Below are 20,313 nucleotides of genomic sequence, written 5' to 3'. Positions count from 1 at the left end.
TATGGAAATGGTGGCAACATAAGGTGATGTCAAACTGGTTGTCAAAAAGAAAGAGATGACCCCTCTGTTAGACTCCTGGGATCTCTACCAGGAGTGGGGATTCATCTCTATATGGCAGGTAAATCACTGAACTACTGCTCCCACCATAAAAAAGACACAGGAATAATTTCTTCCTCATTTAGATAGAAATCAAATGTTAATGAAGTCATGGTAAGCTGCTCAGAGAGTTTTTAAAGATTCCCAAGAAATACATGATGCCAGTGAGCACCAACACTGATGTTACTGTCAACAGGCATTTGGCAAAGGACCAAACTTCAAAGCATTATTTAAGCAATAGACTAAAGAACCTCTTCCTTTCAGCTCTGCAATAATACTTCCAAAAGAAAGAAATTAAAACTTGGAAACTAATCAGGTTTCTTTTCTCTTTGAGAATTCAGCATTTAGATGGGATTTAGTTTGGCTACAGCTCTAACTATGTTAGGTAGTCCAGGACTGTGCTTACACTGCCAGGACAGATGGTCGTCTGACTGCAGAAGACAAAAAAAACCAAACCAACAAAAACCCCCAGAAAAACCTCAAACAAGACAGGAAATTCATGAGAAACATGCCCATTCCCTTGGTATGAAAATACAGCTCCTGCACCCACTTTTCTCTGCCTATTTTACCCCACAGAGGTGGTCTAGGTTACAGAGCAGCTGTAGAATCAGCAACTTAGATGTGAGGACAGATTACATTTAATGTCAATGGAGACTCCTAGGACTTGGATCAAAAATGGAAAGCCCAAATGAATTTTACTGTATTTGAAAGAAAGATTTTATTATGTCAACCATTCTTAGTGTCAGCAGGAGAGCCTCTTGCCGTTTAAATATAACAGGCCTACAATTTTCAGAGGGGCTAATCATTTGAAATACATCACTTGGTTGAGCATGGGCTAATGGTTTCACATGATTGACTTACTGTGCCTTAATCAGTTACCTCTTGTCTGCTCAGGAGCGTTAACTTGCTGTGTGCACACTCAGAGGGTATCAGAGCTGTGTGTTAAAGTGTCTTTGCCTAAATCCCCACAGAGCTGTCCTAAGTCAACTGCTTGCTCTTGTCTATCCAGTATTTCGGTGCCCAATTTAAGACATGCCTAAAGAGCCTGATTAGTCAGGAAGCACAGCACTCCCAGCCACGGAAAATCAGCCGCCTGTAAATTGTTTCCAAGTCAAGATCCAAAATTACAAGTCCTTTTGAAACATTAGGATACAGCAAGAAAAGATTTAAAGGCTGCACTTGAGTCTCTGTTTCTCAAATAGCAAAAGATAAAAATGGAAAGTGTTTATCCTGAAAATGTTTTCCAGACTCTTTAATTATCTCCACATTCATGATGAACTCTGGCACCACAGCTGGCCACTGAACACGTGCTGATGCTGACAGATTATACAACCAGATCAAACATACAAGAGAGGAGAAGGGGTGGATATTCACAGTTATCTGCACATCCCACAACACTGACCACCATCAGAAAAATTTCTAAACTTCTACCTAACGAAGAGTCAGAAACACTTCTAGGCAGACATTTAATTCCACTACAAGCTCACCCAGCCTCACTCCATGGGTGGAGTGGAAAACTGGAGCCTCTGGCTACATTCACCTCAGTTTCTCCAAACACGCTGAATGCCTGCGTGCTGTGAGGGCTTTTGTGCCACTTGCCTTGGAGTCACAATACACATCTTTTTAAATACCATTTGGTGAATCCTAGCATGTGGCTGCTCAGTCCATGTTTGATTTTAATGGAAAAAGACATTGTTGCAATGTGTAAAAGGAAAAGGATAGATGTGGCCTATCAGCATTGACAGTATTTGCCCTTTTCCTGGCTCACCGTGCTGGGCCGTAAGTGTTATAGGCAAAATATATTACACAGTGTGCTTTTTCTCAAACTAGCAGATTTTTACTTAAAAAACAAGCCCTGAGAAATGAGAATATTCTAAGGTGAGCCTAAGATTTCTATACATGCAGAGTAAATATCCTGAGGTAATACGTCTGGTCTGAAGAAACAAAAAGTTTTCTACACAAATAGGAAAATCTAAAACCCCCAGCTGCTGGTACACAGCTTCTGTAATAAACAAACCCAATATAAAGCATCAGGAGCCTTTACTGTGACAGCCTGCATGATCTGAACATGCCTGGGCAGATCTATTTCCTAGCTTTGCCACCAGGGAAAACAGCAGAATAAACTAATACCATCAACAGCAAAATTTAGAGTGAATTTCGATTTTCAGCTCAAAGTCTGGGACTGGCCACACCTGAAAAACCCCATAGTTAATCTCATCTGCAAACCTATCACTGACTAGAGGGTGGCATAAGCAACTGTTTCTCATAGAATAACTAATTTTTATCTCAGTAGCAGAATGATGTGCATATGGGTTGAGCTGATCTGTTCTGGGGTGGAAAGAGTTTGGGGCTTAATGACCCTTTGAAGTCCCATCCAAACTCAAACTCTCACTCCCTGTTCTTCTACTCCTCAAGCTGGTAAGGCCAGCTCACTCTTCTGTACCTCTCTGAAGCAGCTTCTGGTTTGTAACTCTCATTACTCCTTTGTGACTCTGGCAGCAGGACACAGTCAGAAAGGTAACACTGGCTCTCTTGCAGAACCACTTTACCTCCCCAAATGAGACTCCACAAGGAAAGTAAGGGAGGTTTCCTCTCTCCTGCTATGTTAAGACACAATTACAGCAGCAACCTGTTGCTACTGGTTTTCAGGGAACTCTAACCAGTTCCCACCTGGAAAAGAACACAGCATGTCTCACTGCATTTCCCCCCAAGTGCTGTAATCCTAAAAATGAGGCTGATTTCCCTGATTCCTAAATGTACCCTTGAATATGTGGAGAAACAGGCACTGAGTATGGAAAGTGCCCTTCTGCAGGTGCTGATTTTGGGGCTGGCTTCAAGCCATGCAGTATCACACTGAGTCATGGCTCCAGGCAGAAGGAACTAGCAGGCCATTTGGAACTCCAACCATCCATCTTGTGTAAGGCCCAAACTTCTGCACATCATTACTGCTAATCTGCACAACCCCGAGTAGTTCCCCTACTAAGTGTTCTTATTAAGAAATATTCCCCTTGCACCATTTAATTAACAACATTAAACCTCCTAGAATGAATGGTATCCTAATATTTTTTCATTTATAGATGGATTCTGCTTAAATCAGATAGAGATTTCAGATGCATTTTTACTTAATAAAATAATTTGCTGAGAAACAGAGAAGACTATTAGCGAGATTTCTAATGAATCAACAGTTAAGAAAGTGTTTGAAAAAACAAGGAAAGAAAGCAGAAAAGCTTGTTTATAGACATCCCTGAGTCTTCTGCTCTGCTGGGGTCACCTTGTTACAGTAAAGCTGCAGATTCCAGCAGAAGTCTCTGCTTTAGCTTTTCTCCCTGCCCTGTCAATCAGGCAGGCTTGTTGCAAACTCTCAGCTGATAAGACACAACCGCTGGCAATGACTTTTATTACTAAATCTTACTGTACAATTTTCACCTACCCATTTTCACAGTAAATCTGTGTGAACTCTACCATACAAGTTTTAGCAACTCGTATTCCTGACAAGGAGAATTCCACAGAAATGTAATTACTCAAGCAAAAGAGCTGCCTGATGGTGGTAAAGTACTAGCTAAGGATGGAAAAAGGGTCTGCAAAATAATTTAGCCAGGAATGATTCTGAATGTGCTTACTGCAGGGTCGACATGCATTGAAAGAGAATCACAAATCCTGCAGTACAATCTCTCTTAAATGAGATATGCTCCAAGCATCGAGTAAATGAAACTTAAAATACCCAAAGTTTTTCTGTCTTTTAAAAACTCAAAAGACTATTAAAAACTTTGCCAAGGCTACATGACTGACCAGCATGGAAGACAAAGCCTCTTCACAGGTCATAACATCTGCCTTATGCCAAGGTATTTTTCAGGACTTTTTTTTAAAATGCAGATTGGTTGTTTGTTGTTTTTCAGTTGTTCTGCACAAACAGGTGTATTTTGTGGCTTTGATGCCCACATCAGAGAATATGGACTGATGACCTATGCTACCAGCAAATCAGGCCTTCACTCACAGAGCAAATCATCTCAGAGCAACCCCATAAAGGAACCAAAGTCATCTGTGAATCCTTGGGTGCTTTTTTTTTCCCTGTGGCTTGAAAGACATTAGTTGTTTTTCCAATTCTTTCGCATTTTTGTGCCAGATACAACACCAGTCTCAGCAAGCCTGAATTGAAGCAAATGATCCTTCCCAGCTGGTGGCAGAACTGACTGAAAGTGCAAAAGGCCTCCTTTTGTACTAAGCAACATCAAAAGTCAATCCTGCACACATTGCTAGCTGGATTTACAACTTCTGTTCCACCTGGGTGCTAATACCATGGACTGCAATATCACTGCTTTCATCTACTCCAGGGATGGATGCTGTGTACACATAGAAGGGAAGACAAGTGCACTGCTGCCACTGAAAAGTCATTTCATCACTCCAAGTCCCTGTTATCAATGCATATGCATCATGTAGCTCCTCTCTGACAATGGTGCTTGTGTCTGTTTCCCTGTAAGACTAACAGAGAGGAGTGTTGGCAAAGGAGCAGCTTCCCACTCGACACATGCAGATGTTATGCAGGCACTTCATGGGCTTTGTTTCTTCTGTTTGCTGAGGCAGAGGACAAGAAAGGCAGGTTACTTATCACATCTCAATAAGTGTATTCTACAAGCTGTCTGCAAAACTGAAGCTGACTTTCCAGGCTGTGAGGTTTGCAAGGCAAATCACCATGTCACTGACAAGAACATTATTGTTCTAATGTGCTTTACAAGTGCTAGAAAGCGGCCAAAGAGCAGCAGAGTGATTTAAATTCCCCTGGCAAGGCAGACTGGATTGTATACAACCCTAAAGTAAAGAACACATTTCCTTTTCTTTCAGAAGGACATCCTGGATAAGAAGATATGGAAGACAGAGCTTATGCCTGCAATTTATCCACAAAACAAATGCCGGGGGCAACATAGACCTTGACTTGTGAAAAACAATCTCTGTGTGTGGTAGTTTCTCTCTAGTTAGAGAATGTCAATTCTCTCCAAGTCCCTTGCAAGGACATCTTCTGAGCTGCTCTCCTATGCTCGACAGCAGAGCCCAGCAACACACCACTACTGAATTTAGACAAAGCTACAAACACCCCACAAAAACGACAGATACATTATTCTTTATTTTCCCCTGGCCATCTCTCAGCATCACTTGATCAGAGGTTTCATGTTTTGTTTAGTTCAAAAAGATTAATAAAGACAGTACTAATTACTGTACCTTCTATACTATAAGGCTTCTTTTGCCTTCTCTTTTACCTGGCTATTCTACAGAATACAGGCCTAATTGTGTGCTGAACCATGTTATCCCATTTAGGTAAAAGTCTCATAAAGTTCAATGAGTAGTTTGAGCATTAGTGGATCCAGTGAAAATAAAACATACTCAAATCAAATTATTTTCCCTCACCAAAAAACATAATTACAGAAAATCCTATAATATTTCAAAACTCTATTCCAACAGCCAGTAGATTCATGACTGGATATGAGCCTTCCAAACATTTGCATAATTAAAGCTCAGCCAAGAATTAATGAACTGAAAGCATTTTAAAGAAAATTAAGAAACCTGCTTTGGGTAGTGATAATAATTGCCTTAATAAGATAAATTTATAGTGAAATCAAACCTAACTAGCCTCCAGACATTAATTTCAAAACAGTTTAAGAACAGTTAAAAGCACACCCATATATATGTATAATTAGATTGTTTTAGTCTCCAAGTTTCTAAAAGAAACAGCCTAAAGGAGGTGCTCTTCCCCTAAGTACGACCCTGTGCTATGAACAGCACATACAGCCACTACAGTGGTATCCTGGCAGCTGTACTGATGTTTAGGAAAAATAAATGGTGGCAATACATAACTTACAGTAAGTTGGCTCTTCACTCACATAAGAACTTTTTGACCGAGGCAAGTCTTTGGCAATAAAAAAAGAGACCGGTGAAAACTTTGACAAGAAAAATGCAAGAGATCTTTAGGTCTTGTTTTGTCCTCTGTAGTTTATGATCTTAATTTTAACTTTCTTTCTTGCTCTGCTCTTATTTCTTATGCCCTGAGACATCACAAAACACACAGCCATGAGATATTTGTGCTTTTCTGTCTCACTCAAGTGAGCAAATAGCATATATAAAAAGTAGGATAAAAATAACACTAACAACAAGCAGCAAAACTCCAAACATGAAACAAAGCAACTAAGCCTCTAGACAGTTTGTTGCCAAGAACACAAGTCAATGCATTTGCTGTCATTCCATACAGACCCAACCATTGCTAATTTAAACAACACAGTCACAACCCACTGCAAGGGCTGCTTGTAGGCTTGGCTATTGACTGTAGCTCCTACAAAGAGAGAAAAACAAAACTAAAAAACACACACAAGGCTGAAATGTTGCTGATAAAAATTTATCAGATGTTCCAAAAATGAATCAATCAAGGCAAAATCACCTAGAGCGACTTTCTTCCAAAAAAATAACACCCAGAAAAACATCCCAACCCCTGCCTCCCTCCACTGCCAAAACAAAAAAAAAGTTAACCTTACCTAAATCCTATAAAATCCTTTATCCCATTTTCAGAACTGCCTGGGGGTCATAATTTAAAATCTTAGTCATTGAGAGCTCGGGTGTAACGGAAAGTCAAGGATTGTAGCTTTTCGGTTAGTCACCTACAATGAAGACAGATGCTTAGTGGAATTTCCAGAAGCAGCTTGACAGCTGCCTTGTGCTGACTTTAACTTGTGTTCAATGCTGAGGTCCTTCTGCAAATCTCACTTCTGTGCATTTTGAGGCATAGAAACATTATTTAAGAAGAGAAGTGCCCTGCACGTACTCGGAAAATATCCCCTCAGTGGTAGGGTTGCAAGGGCTGAGGCAGCCCAATGGCAGCAGAGCAGTGACATCCAGAATAGGGTGATCTCTCTCTGCAAAAGAGATTTAAGGATGCAATAGCCATAAAAAATTTTGTAAATTCAGACAACTTCTCAGAATTAAAACTACCCCTTCCTAAAGGGATATAGTGACATCTCCTTGTGCTCAGTAATTTGAGCCATAATGTAGCAGTTCAGTCAAGTGCTATGTTGAAAATGACCTTGTTATTTTTGCTGTGACAGATGTGATTTACAGAAGTCAATGGACTAATTGCCCTAAACCTATTAGCAGTGAGGACTCAGATTTACCCTAAGCTTCTTGCCTTGCATTCAGTTGAGGGTATTCACATTAACCACATATTACATGTAATTTTAGTTGCACAGGAATCTAATAGTCTCACTTTTCCCTAGGTGAGTGGCGAACCACGACATCTGTAACTCAGATCTCCTAAATTCTTTTTTTCCCCCTGGATCTTTACACACAGTAAAGGCACAACTCGTGGTTTCAACTTCCCCAAGTCTACATAATTCACCCCATTTTCAACACTGCTCACTGACAATGATTCAGAACATTTCAAAATTAAAAAACACTTCCTTGGCCCAAGCAGAAACTCCTGCAAATGGGAACTTTCTTCTTTTATAAATAAATAGACAAACAAATAAATAAACAAACAAACAAACAAACAAAAGCCCTTCATCTCTACCCACATCCCCCTCCCCCAGCTCTTGGGGAGAGGGATTCATGTCTTCACTAGACTTACAAAAAGATGTTATGAGTTCGAATCTGAAATCTGTTTAGAAGAGGGGAGGCGTTATGCTCTGCTGTGGAGAACTCAGAGTGAACATCCATTTGGGAGAGCCATGTTCTGAGCATGTTTATTCAGAACAACCTCCTGAGGATTTAATGTGAACCTACGGCGGTTGATCTTAAAAAGACCACCTGCTATTCAAAAACAAAGAGGAATCAGGAAATAGGGATCCTGTCTCTGTCAGTCATGTCATGCACAGCAGGCAAAGCATCAGTGAGCTCCTGTCTGGCCCAGTCTGCTCTTTAGTCCAGCATACTGGGAACAGCTGTGCAAGAGCACTCGGCACACAGAGCTGGCTCCCACTGAAAGCAGCTTTGATTTTATACACTCCTGGAGCCTCAGAATGCACCCCCCCCCCCCCCCCCCATCTTGCCCACAGTGGTGTTTGGATATAAGGCTGTATCTTAGGAGCTCAGAGCAGTATCTTAAAAAAACTCTCCTGAGAGAAAGGCTTTGCTCTTCTTTATTGCTTATATCTTTTCTTAGCTGTGCTAGTGCTGAGAAGAAAATTAAGCTGCTCCCTGAAATTACTACTGTGAAACCTTGGCTACTTCAGTGTCAAGATTGTTATTTGAGTTTTTCTTCTAGTGCCAGAAACCTTTACATGGCCTTCACCTCTGAATTAACCAGAGAAGGTTACAGGCTTACTCTTCCCTCCCTTGGGAAAGCTCCTGCCACCATCCAAAAGGACCCAGGTAATAGTGATCATCTGGAAATGTGATGGTCTAATTACACACAGATGGGCAGGAGCGAGAGCAAAAGACTGGCCTTTAGAGATGTGCATCTGCTACCTCGCAGAGCACTCAATAAAGCTGTGCCTGCAGCTGGCAACAGGCTGAGGCAAACGCCTGCCCCAAAGTTTTGATGATGTTTCTTTTAAGGTTTTCTAAAGGGATGTTGTGTATGTTCTCAAAAGCTCATGTAGCAATACAAAACAGAGACAAATACAACAGAAAAAACCCTGCTGTAGTCCAGAGATTTTCAAAATCAGGAAAGACAGTATTGCTCCAGCACAGGGCGACATGAACATGGCAATGCTTTGCTGTTATTTCCCACTCCAACACCCAGAGGAATACTGGCAGAGGGTTCCCAGAGCTGGGTAATACCTGTGAAGAGTTGATAGCTGCCCTGAGGGGGCTGCTGTACTTTGAAGTCAGACAGGTTTTTCTCAAGGTCTTCTGCTGACTCTGCTGAGTATTAGAGAAAGAAAAGGCTGGGTAAAATTTTCCCCCTGTTTGGATAATTATCTTCTGTGCTACCTTGTTGAGATCCAATGTGTTTGAGCCAATTTCTTTTATTTCTCTGTCAAAAAAATAATTATTTCCTTAGCTGACTCATTCTTCCTTGGGCTAGGGTTCAGAAAAAGACAAAAACTTACATTTATCAGGAATCATCTTGACTGAAGTCTCTGCCCCTTAGCTCCCTCCTACAGCCTGAATCTCCACTACTACATCTGTGCTAACTCAGGGTTTGATAGAAAACTTCTTTTCTTGGGTGTGGTTTATGTATAGGTATGGTTTACTCTGGGATTTCACTGGAGGCTTCTTAATATTTTGCCTTATATGCTACTGCTGCTTCATTTCAGCCTAGTATTTCTTACCAACGTTTCCCTCTGCTGCGTTGTGCAGATATCGGGCAAGATTCGCTTCTTAGCTCTGCCAGGTGGACTCATCCCCAACTGAAAGCCTTGTTGGAGGAAGATAGGGCTGGATGCAGCATATGAAAAATCCTCCCCATGTTGCAGAAATCCAGCTGTGGACAGCCCTGCCTAACGAGCAGGGGGAGTGAGGAAAGAGCCTGAGTCTTCACAGGCAAAGGAAGGATTCTGCTGGCTCTGGTCATGGGAAACGGGGCTGACTCAAGGCATGTTGAGGAGCCTCTGAAAGCAGTGCTCCTTTGGGAAGAGTAGGACAGATTTGTGCTCTGTGCTACCTACACCTGTGCCATTTCTCATTTGCCACTAAGGATAAGCTCACAGTCCATCCCAGAGAACGAGCACAGACCCTGCAGAACACTGTACTTCATGCCTTGCAGTGTGCTGAAAACCAGGATCCCTTGGGTAGCTATCAGCCAAACAGACCATGTAACACTCACTACTCCCAAGTGCCAAACAAATTAGCTACACAGACACTCCCACCCCACTTCAATCCCATTAATGAAACCCTCTTCAAAAGTCAGCTCCACATAGAAACACAGCTCTGTTTGTGAACAAGTTGGGGTTTTTCTTTCTTTTCCAGTGAGTTGTTCAATGTTTCTCATTTTCCCAACAGACAGAAAATACATTAATTACTTGTTATATTGACTCCTGTAGCACTAGTTTTTCAGCCTTATTAGATTTACTGACTCCTACAAATTTTCTGTCAGAACTGCTGACCTTATTTGCTCCCACTCACAGAAAGGTAGAGCCCAGCTGCCTTTCACAGCCCTGAGGAGGGATCAGACCCCAGTTACCAGTACACAGTGCTGCATTTGCTGGGATCACAGAGCACACGTAGCAGCTTTCTGGGGACAGCTGAAGGCAAAGAGCAATCGCCCTTTCAGAGAACTGCTTCAGAGAGACAGCTTCGGATGGGAGAGTAATCTAAGGGCATTTCAGCGAAAGGAGACACTAAAGCCCAGATAGGCCAATGTTTCCCTCGTGTCTGGTACAAATACACACCCACACAGGGAATGAGCCTTTGGGCAGTGAAACATCCAGCTGTGAGAATAGAAGTTGACAGGCTGTGGCCTCCTTAAAGCAAGGAGGGCTCCTTGCAGGGCCACTCCAGAACTAAACCTGCCCTGCCTCAACAGCAGCGTGGATGTTCCCAAGGTGCAGGGCTACCACAGTGGAGGTCCTTGCCTGTGCTACACCAAAACAGCCTCAAGTTCAGTTTCAACAGTGCAAGGGGTAATATTAATAAAGGCTGGGCTTCCCCAGAGACTCTGGCAGGGGAGGGTTGCTCTTCAGCTCCTGTCACCTTTGATGGCAAGGCATAGTTTCATAGGAGAAAAAGAGAAATAAAATCTGTCCCATATGCCAGTGGAAACAGCAAACCCATGACAGGCAGTGAATTCACTCTGAGCTGGGCTTGCAAGGGAAGTTACATCCAGGGGAACCCCAGTGTTGCTGCCTGGCAGGATTAGCCATGCAATGGCAGCAGCCTGCCTGTCCCTACAGGGCTGGCACCCTGGTCCCTGCTGCCCACAAGTGTGGAGCAGCATGGGGTGGTGGATGGTCCTTGGTTCAGCCACTATCTCCTACCTCCCATCTTCACAGCAAGCACTGCCCAGCCCATGGACTCCGGGCCACCTGTGCTGCCACCACACTCGGCAGGCACTTGAGCTAATATGGTTTTTCTTACTGCGTTAAAGAAACTTCAGCTCCTCTGTGCACAACCACTGCTAAAGTGGGCCTGCCCCTCCAGGAGAAGGGATCTGCAGGGCTCATGAGGTCCCAAGCAGCTTCACCCCCTGATACTGCCTGCCCTACCTTTTTTGGTTGGCTTTTGATGCAAAGGAGACGACAATGTGACAGGCAGTTTGTGGGAGAAACTGATTGCTGGCACCCTGCACTTTGCTTTTGTCATGTCGAGTCATCTGCAAGCTGCTCAGAGCCTATGTGATGATGCTTTTTGCTTGCTCAAATGGAAATGAAGTGCCATGGTGACATGCACTACTGTGCAGAAAAACTAATGCAGAGCCAGAGTAGCACTTCCACCAAATCTGAGGCCACGAGCCTCACCAGTGCCTAGGGAAAGTCTGTCTCAGAAAGAAATTTCACTTTGGACTACATGAAGACAAGGTTTATGTAACCTCAAACTCAAAAGCAATCAAAAGCGGGTGAATGGTCCAACAGAATGCTGCTGCTGCCCTGATTTTGACTGTGTTTTTTCTTCTTCAGTTCCTGGCCACTCTAAAGCACTACACAGGGGCTGTTCATTACAAGGAGTAACACAGTCACCCCTCTGACAGTCACCTGCCTTTAGCATGAGTGGTGGGAATATTTTAATTTTCAATATGCTAAATTTCTGGAAAAGTCTTGTTTTTCAGTGATGGCAAGGTATCCACTTAATAAAATGAAAAAATATATGTTTACTCCCAAGCAGCAAAATACACTTTTTGCACTTTGGGACCACAGCCGAACAGAAAGGAAGGGAAACCTTAAGAGGACAGTTGAGGCAATAAAGCTTTTTTGTTGCAGACTTTGAATGATAAGGTCTCAAAAGCACGATCGCACTTCCAGTGAATTCAGTTTCACATAAAAACCTGAGTAGTGAGACCTGCTGTGATCCCAGGTGACAGATGGAACTGCCGTGAGTCATGTCAGTAGCTCACTTCCCATGCACAGACACATAGATGCAGTCAGCAGTTGATATTGGGTCCCTCCCAAATGAAAATATGCTCAGATGTCTCCAACTTGAAAAAGAGAATAATAAAAATCTCCCAAATAGACTCATTTAAAACAGAAATTATTCCATTTTCTTTTGTTTTATACCAGATGTGCCCCAGACATGCCAACTTGGTCTCTAAAGATTTTCCTGCCTACTACAGTCTCCTGTTCTAAACTATTCATCAAAGCACACTGGGTAAAAATTTCCTTCCTCCAAATCACTAGTCACCAATGCTACCTTGTCATTTCAATTTCTCACACCTCTTCTTTTCCCCTGCCCTGTATCTCTGCAAAGTCTCATCTCTACAGCTTATTGCCATTGGCTACTAATGTTGAACAAAGCACTCTCAATTTCAAACATAATGAAAAGAAAAAATCAGTAACAGAAAAGAGAAAATTAACCATGGAAACCACTCTCCCAGGGTTGGTCAGGTTCTTTAGTTTCAACACCTGACTCTGCTGCTTTACAGAAGCACAGACTTGCCTGCTACTGCTGTTCTTCATTTCCTCTGGAGTTTGTTCCAGCAAGCAATTTGCTCCCAAAGAGAGAGGAAAAGCACTGGAGCAGGTGCCAACCTGAGCCCCCCACACCATCCTGAACAGCACAAAAGCATGGTTCTGACCCCAAGATCTTCCTCAGGTATACCCACAGGCACACTTCCACAGCCCCCCCAGCAACCCAACATTTCTTTTACAGCAAGCAATGATTAGGAGACATGAGTCATGGCTTCAAATTTTTCTCTGTTACATGGACACGAGATGCACCTCTTTCCTCTGCTCCTGTTGGAACTCCAGCAAGCTGTTCTCATTCCAGATTTTCACTTTAGAAAGCGATTTGTCAGTACAAGTGATGCTTAAATTTTAAAAGGTAGCGACTAGTGCTGGGATTTGGAATCTCAGTCCTGACTCAGGCAGACCAAATCAGGCCGCTGCCTTTTTGAATTGAGGGTTGGTAGCCAAAACTCCATTTAGTGCTGATTGCTACTATTTAAAATTTTAGCATGTTAAAAATGGCATCTCGGGAGGTCAGTCTACAGACACAGGCTGTGTTTGAGGGCACTTATGAAAGCACCAAAGCACACAATGTCTGGTTCATGCCTACAGCCATTTGGCTATGGGACAGAGAAGGAAGACAAAAGGAAGCAGGCTTCCTTGTGGGACACTGTCTCTACTTTACACGATGTTTTTGTACAGCCAGAAAGCTGTTCCTTAGCCCTCATCCATGCAGGAGAGCAAAGGGGAAAGCTTTGGGCTCTGCTTCAAAGAGAGAAGCAGTTGCCTAGTTCCACTGGACCACAGACTGCTTCCAACAGCTGCTTTAAAAGGCAATGAGGAAAAGCATGTTCGGCTGCATTGTGGGAGGTTTTGCAACTACTATCTTTCCAAAGGAGCATCCACCTACTCTGTGAAATGTACTCTCTTCTTAAAGCATGAGGTCCAGCCTCAGAGGACCTGGCATTGTACTTTTGTCCTAATCTTGCAGAACAATGCACCATTCCTTACTTCTTGCCCCAAGTAAACTCACGGATTTATCCCAGAGCAGTACACAGTTAATAGATTTAGCTAGCAAATCCCTTAATCCTTTAAATGATGCCTTGCAGAATTTTATTAAAAAAAAAAATTATATGAGAAAAGTCTCACTCCTGCTAATACTCACAAAGCAGATGCTTCAGAAGATTTGAAGATTACCTTCAAAGACATGCATTTGCCAGATAAGGGTGCTAGGCACTACACTGCCTTGCAATTTTGAAAAAAATGTAGCATTTTATTTATTTAATCACTTCATATTTTGCAACAAAACACAAATTTGACCTTTATTTGTGTGAATACTGGGCTATTCTTTACATTCCCAATGTCAGCAGTGCGAGGACACTCACTGATGTTGCACATTGCCTTGCTTATTTCCTTAAACAACTGCAGATAGAGTAACCTGATTACTGCTGCGCTTTGTAAGACACTGACCTGAATTTTCCACACATTGTGGCGTAAAATGGGAAACCACACAATGGATAGAGAACAAGAATTGAACATGCTGATGCTCAGGTTGATTCAAGAAAAGAGGTCTCAGAAATCTGCAGGAGTCTACCACATAGTATGCTGCCTCTATAAGCCAATATGATTCAAGCTGAAAACTGACTCTCTCTCCTGCTATTTAATCTGTGTGGTTTTACTGACAACCAGGAGCTCACTCGTCTAGTGCTGGTTTGATCCTCTGTAGCTGCACTGGGCTTTCTGCAGGCATCACAGATTTTTAAGGCTAGAACGGGTCATCAAGACCATCTCTCCCCATCCCTGCTCATAATGGTGTTCTCACTGATCCTTACCCTGTGCCCATTAACTTGTGGTTTGGGGAGAGTGCATTTGGAAAGTATCTCTGCGTCTGGGTATGGGAAATGCTCTGTGATCTCTGATCCACTGCTCAGAAAAGCTGTGCTGTACAGCTGAAGACACAAAAAGAGCAGAGTGTGCAGCTCTCCATCCTCCTCCTCCGTGGGCTGGTTGATAGCCTTGTGCACCCCTTGGCACCACAACAGAGATCAGCACCTGTTTTCAGCCCTATGACACCTCATTTTAAGAAGCTTGCAAGTAACCCTTCTGTACCACCCTCTCCAGGGCTTGCAGATTTTTTAAGTCCTGGCTATGTATACATTGAATTTTTTGAAAAAGAAAAGAGAACAACAGATTAATAAGGTAAAAAAAATGCAAACCTTCTAGCCTACTTTATCTGCTTTTGGAGAAAATACCTCTGTGACAAAGTATTTTAAAGTAGCCATTAGGAAGGTATAAGCTATCTGCAGTCCCTGTATTTGATAGTAAATGTATTTTGGAAGTCAGGTACAGCTACATACTCAGACATCTAATATCAAAAGACCCTGTCCAGTCCCCAGGAGAGATCTGTAAATCTGGCAAATCTCAGCACAGTTGGAAGGCTTTGCTCAAGAGAGAACGTCGTAGTGACAGGAAGGCTTCTGTCAGGATCAATTTACTTTGGCAAAATGTATTTAAAAAGCCTTGCAGAAAATATTATCCAGTTACAGATAGCTCTGGCTATGCCAGATAGTCTCTTGCATATACTTCCCCCAAGGCAAGAAGGGTTTATGGCTTCTTTGTCCTCAGTAAAATAAAAATCGTACTCAACATCCTTCTCTCCTTTAGCATCTCCCCCTTCTGTTTGCTGCCCCTAACCCACCTTAAAATAAAACTTTGGCAGGGTCATCTATCACTATGAATATAAGAGCAGATATTTCATGAAACTTAATAAAAGTAATACCCATATTCTTTGCCCAAACCTAAAACATGATAGATATGGATTGGTTGCCATTTTTTATGAATCTGCTTAGAGCCCCAGTGGATATAAATTATGGTAAAGGGCAAACTACAAGTTCTACATGACTTGGCTTGTAGTAATGAGAAACCAGTCCTGCACACAGCACGTCACCAGATGACACACTATTTCTTGTAATCGTTAGTATCCATTAACTTCTTGTTGGGGGAATTCTGCGTGTACTTAGCTATTCCTGTTTGTCAGAGCCCTTGTTAACAATCCAAGCAGTTATGCCTGTTCAGTCAAACTGACAGCCAGTGACCAGTTATAATGATCCTTGTTTTTTGAAGCCTAATTTGCTTTTAAGGAAGGAAGAAAAGGATCTCATTGCTTTTGCAGTACGTCTAATTTCTGTCACTCTAGCATTTCCCAGAGGTAGGTGTTCAAGTCCAAGGAAATTACCTTTGTCTTTCTTGATGCATTCGTGCCTTCCATTATGTATGGCAGCAATGCTTCTCTCATAATGAGGAGTGAGAATGCCAGGCTCTGATTCGGTACCTGAGTGCTGATGTGGGATGTGCAGAAACCTAACAGACCCTTATCTAAAACTTAGAAAGGTAAGTAGAAAAAGTGTTCTCATTTAGATAGAACATGGCCTATGTGCCAATCACCACCACTTGGAGAGATCTTCCTCTTTGTGTGAGATAGAGGAAAACAAGCTATTGCAATCTTGTCCCCCACTTTAGTCTTACCTCCCTATCGTGAGCACAGAGCTGTTATTTCACAACTTCAGACAGAGCCAGAGCATTGTTGCCATCTTCTTCCTAGCTGGTGCAAAATTTTCACAGAGACTTTTCTCAATAGAGACCTCCCACCTGATGGCAGGTGGCAGGTTCATTTCACATATGGAAGCTAAAATAACCTCCATACTATGGGATTCATTTTCGGACACAAAGGTCCACAGTGGTGATCCCAAGAAGACAAGTGCAAGTAGAACTCCAAGGTAAGCTTGATGTGATTAAGTCTGTTGGCTGCAGCAAGGTTATCCAAATGACAGAAGGGATTAAAAGGGATAGCAGCAGGCAGTGGTAGTGAAGTGCAGGCTGCTTGCTAAGGTTACTTTGTGACCTCAGGGAGCAGGAGCTGCTCAGCACACAACTGCCTATTGCTTATCTTAATGATATCAGCCAAAACCCACACTGGCTTTTGATGTTTACTGCAAGAAAGAACACTAGGCAGAAGAACTTCAAAGGGGACTGAAAAAACCCAAGTGGAGACCAAGAGCCATGATCCTGTCCTCAGTGCACCCCGAAGCTTCCCTCTCAAACCAGAACAGCTCTATGCAACAACAACAGAATCTGACTGAGTTTATAGTACAGTTTGTGATTAACAAGAGCACACAGGGCAGGCTGGAGTTATTTTTCCATTCACAAATCTTACTGAGCTTCTCCCGTTAGTTGAAAAACAAACCATTGTGTCTAAAGCAAAGAACAAGGGGAAGAGGCAGGCTGTGACAACTTCATGCCTTGATCTTCCTTTCATGCTCCTGGGGTACCTCAGACACGCACCCTATCCTTCATCCACTGTACCAACCCAGCCAGAGCTGAAATGCAGAAACAATTTTGCTTTAAATCATATTCTCTGCTGAGCAGCCAATGACGCTGGAGCTTCAGAAGATGGAAAAGTGCCAATGCCCTCTCCTGGGATTGCACTGTGGGACCCTGCTGCATAAGGTTTTGCACTGACTGGTGCTCTAATGCTGAGCCTCCTTGGGGCACAGATCTAGAGGAGAATGCTAGGCTTTATCCTGTTGGTTATAGAGAAAACTGAAGTTCAGTGATCTAATTCAAGTATGATGAAGTGCCCAACAATGCCTGAAGACCATTCTGGCATTTAGATATATATTAAAACTATCTCACGCATTTTTGGAGCCTGATTTCTGTTTTCTTTTAACTCTTTGGGTTTTCAGTAGCAGAAAAGAATAACATGTATTTCAGCTCCCTTCAAGAAAGTACAGTTGGCAGAGAATCAGATCAGGTGCTCTCAGCTTGGGGTAGGGGAATGAATCTAAGGAAGGAATCATGATTGATCCCTCTCTCTTCATTGCTAAACTGGATGGCTGAGGAAGTCCAGAAGGACTTATGCAAAGACAGTGCTGGTTGGAAAAATTACCACAAGCTACCCACACTGAAGTATAATGCCACTTATCATCTAATCCAAACTGGAATTTGTGGTTTTCTTGAACGTACTTCATTACAATGCCCACCAAGACTCTGTTTTCCAACAAGATTATAGTTCTTAAGTACAGGTGTTGTATTTCTTACAGACTCAAAGAAAAACAACAACTCCACAGGGACCAGATGGGCACACGTGAGGGTTAGAGAAGGAAAAGTGGGCCCTTCTTTCTGTGCTTTCAAAAAAGCTCCTGCAGTGTATATTGCTTCTATGAGACATACAGTTGCTTCCAAAAGGTATCACTAAAGCACTATTTGGGAGTGTATTGATCAGTGGACATTTACAGTGTTGTCAGTCCCAGACAAGATGACCCAAGATCAATTATTATATTGGGTACTGCTTACAAATGTCAGAGGCATTACTCAGGAAATTGATCTTGACTTTATGCAATTTAAAGATCAATAGAAACCAGCAAACAATTAGCAGGCTATTAGTAAGGATGCCCTGATACTCTTATGGACAGTTCTCTGGGAATTTATGTACTCACAGATACACATACTGTGTTTACATACCTAACATCTATGGGCTATCTATGCCCTCAACAGATGGGCTTGAACTGACTTACACAGCTGCTCCAGAGTCTCATCCCTTCATTACTATTATTATCTCAGTGCCATCATAATCTTGCACATGTTCTCCTTGGGATACACAGGGATGTACCAGCAGCACTTAGCAGCTTCCTTTTTTAACAAGTGCTTCAGGAGACAATTTATTAAGAAAATTGAGCAAGTCAGTCAATGAGGGGACAAAATACAAAGAGAATTCTGGATTGCTGTTTTTCCAAAACAGAAAATAATATCAAATATGTTTGTGTTAGTGTCCTGAACTAATCCTTCTGAAGTAGAAAGAAGTCTAGGAAAGCACAGTATTTCTCATTCAGTTGTGTTAGTGTCTTCAGGACTGACCTTTGCAATCAGAACTCTGCCACCACCCATAAGAAGGAAAATGAGTTTTTTGTCATATAATTTACAAATGTCATTTTAAACCCCTGTTGCCCCCCTGGCAGGAAGAGTTCGAGTAAGCATGAAGCCGTCCATGACATTATCTGTATTTTCTTCCGATGTGGCTACCTGACAGATTGTAACTGCTTTCCTCTTTCTAAACTGCTAAACTGATTTCAAAAATCCTTTTTGAAAAAGGATTTAACAATGCAGAAAACGTAGCTTGATTTCCTTTCCTTCTCTTAAAAAAAAAAAAAAAGACTCATTAGCTAGCTAAGCTGCCAGTGTTTTGAAAGCAGATTATGACCGTCCAGTTGCAGGTGAACAGAAACCTGATACACAAAACTATCAATTGTGTTTAGAACGCCCTGCCTTCAATTTGGTTGACAAAACTCTGCAGGTCCCAAGCGTGAGGATCAAGATGAAAGGTCTCCTATGATTAATTATAGTTGTGTAAGTCACAGCTGCTCAGTCACCTCATTCCCTCTCCATCTTCTATGTAAGCACTTGAGTTTTAGTCTGAATAGCCTGGAGGAGGTTTGCAGGATAGTGAACGCCCATGGACACTGAAGGTCATCAAAAAGTCTGCCTGGAGTTTAATTGCAAGTGCTCTGCATTGCTAGTTTAAGAGTGGCTTGAAGTCACAGAGATAAGAGGGGATTTAGAAAATCTTCTTTATTGCCTTTAGATTCAAAGCAGAATCACAGACAAGGAACTCCTTCATTAGGCCCATTCTCACTTCAGAGTGATGCTTTAGAAGTATCAAAGAAAGCAAGCAGAAATACAGGTAAGAAGCTCTACTTGGAGTCAAAAGAGGCTAAGGGGAGGAGCAGGGGTGCTTTTTTTGGACAGAGTCTCTGAAAAAGAAATGTCAAATCAAGTGACTGAAGCAAAAATACCACTGTTGCCTTACAGGCTATAGAGTCTTTCCATTTCCTTGCTGATTTGTCAGAAAAGCATTATTGTTGAAGAACAGATGATTGTCTTCTAATGTACATAACCTGAATACACAAAGTCATTTGAGGGGTCTTCAGATGGGGGAAAACTCCATATTTCTTGGGGTAGAACAGAGAGATGAAAATTGAAAACTCGACAAGGACTTTGACTTTCTCACTTCCAACTCACTTTTGCAAAGTAACAGGCTGCTATTCTCTTTCCTTGTCATTGACATTGCAACTGTCAAATGAATAAATAGTGATGTTTCAAAGGAACATCACACATTGGGAAGAGAGCATCAAGGAACTTAGAATGCTGAGCAGGAGCCTGTCACAGGAGGCATGTCAAGAAATGACTTTGTAACTCTGCCTGTGAGTGCAGCTGTGCGGTCAGCAAATACTGGCACAGCCTTTTCATTGCATTTTATTCCTACTGGCACAGCTGCCAAAGGAAGAGCTGCTCATTTAACAGATTCCTGCCAAGTACAGTAAGGGGAATAGCCTCATTTGTGGCATCTGAGGATTTTGTTACATGGTACCATGTTTTAAAGCCCCCAAAGATCTGTCTAATAATGAAGCCTACACACTCAGATGTTGGTATTGGCAAGTTCTTTGATTTAAGTGCACTTGTCCCTTTGTTGAGCTACAGTAAACAAGCTGTGCTTTTGCATTTTTGATGTGTGTGTAAAAGCAACGTGATATGACATCAAAGCAGCTCCCATAGCACTGCCCACAATCTCTCTTGTAAGGGGAGCAGAAGGCATTAGCAGCACCTGGGAATAAATAAGAAAGAATCCTGCTGATGTGACCTACCCTGT

The 20,313-nt window shown here is 42.3% G+C and overlaps 1 protein-coding gene across 11 annotated transcripts in view; it reads right to left on the bottom strand.

The window, feature by feature from the left end:
- Window positions 1-20,313, bottom strand: part of IL1RAPL2 (interleukin 1 receptor accessory protein like 2) — a 419,062-nt gene that overhangs the window by 31,033 nt on the left and 367,716 nt on the right. The window lies entirely within an intron of this gene.

This window comes from Pseudopipra pipra, chromosome 13 (genome assembly GCF_036250125.1).
Source record: "Pseudopipra pipra isolate bDixPip1 chromosome 13, bDixPip1.hap1, whole genome shotgun sequence".
Classification (NCBI taxonomy): domain Eukaryota; kingdom Metazoa; phylum Chordata; class Aves; order Passeriformes; family Pipridae; genus Pseudopipra; species Pseudopipra pipra.
The sequence above is the reverse complement of the archived record's forward strand: the minus strand, read 5'-3'. Positions and strand labels throughout refer to the sequence as shown.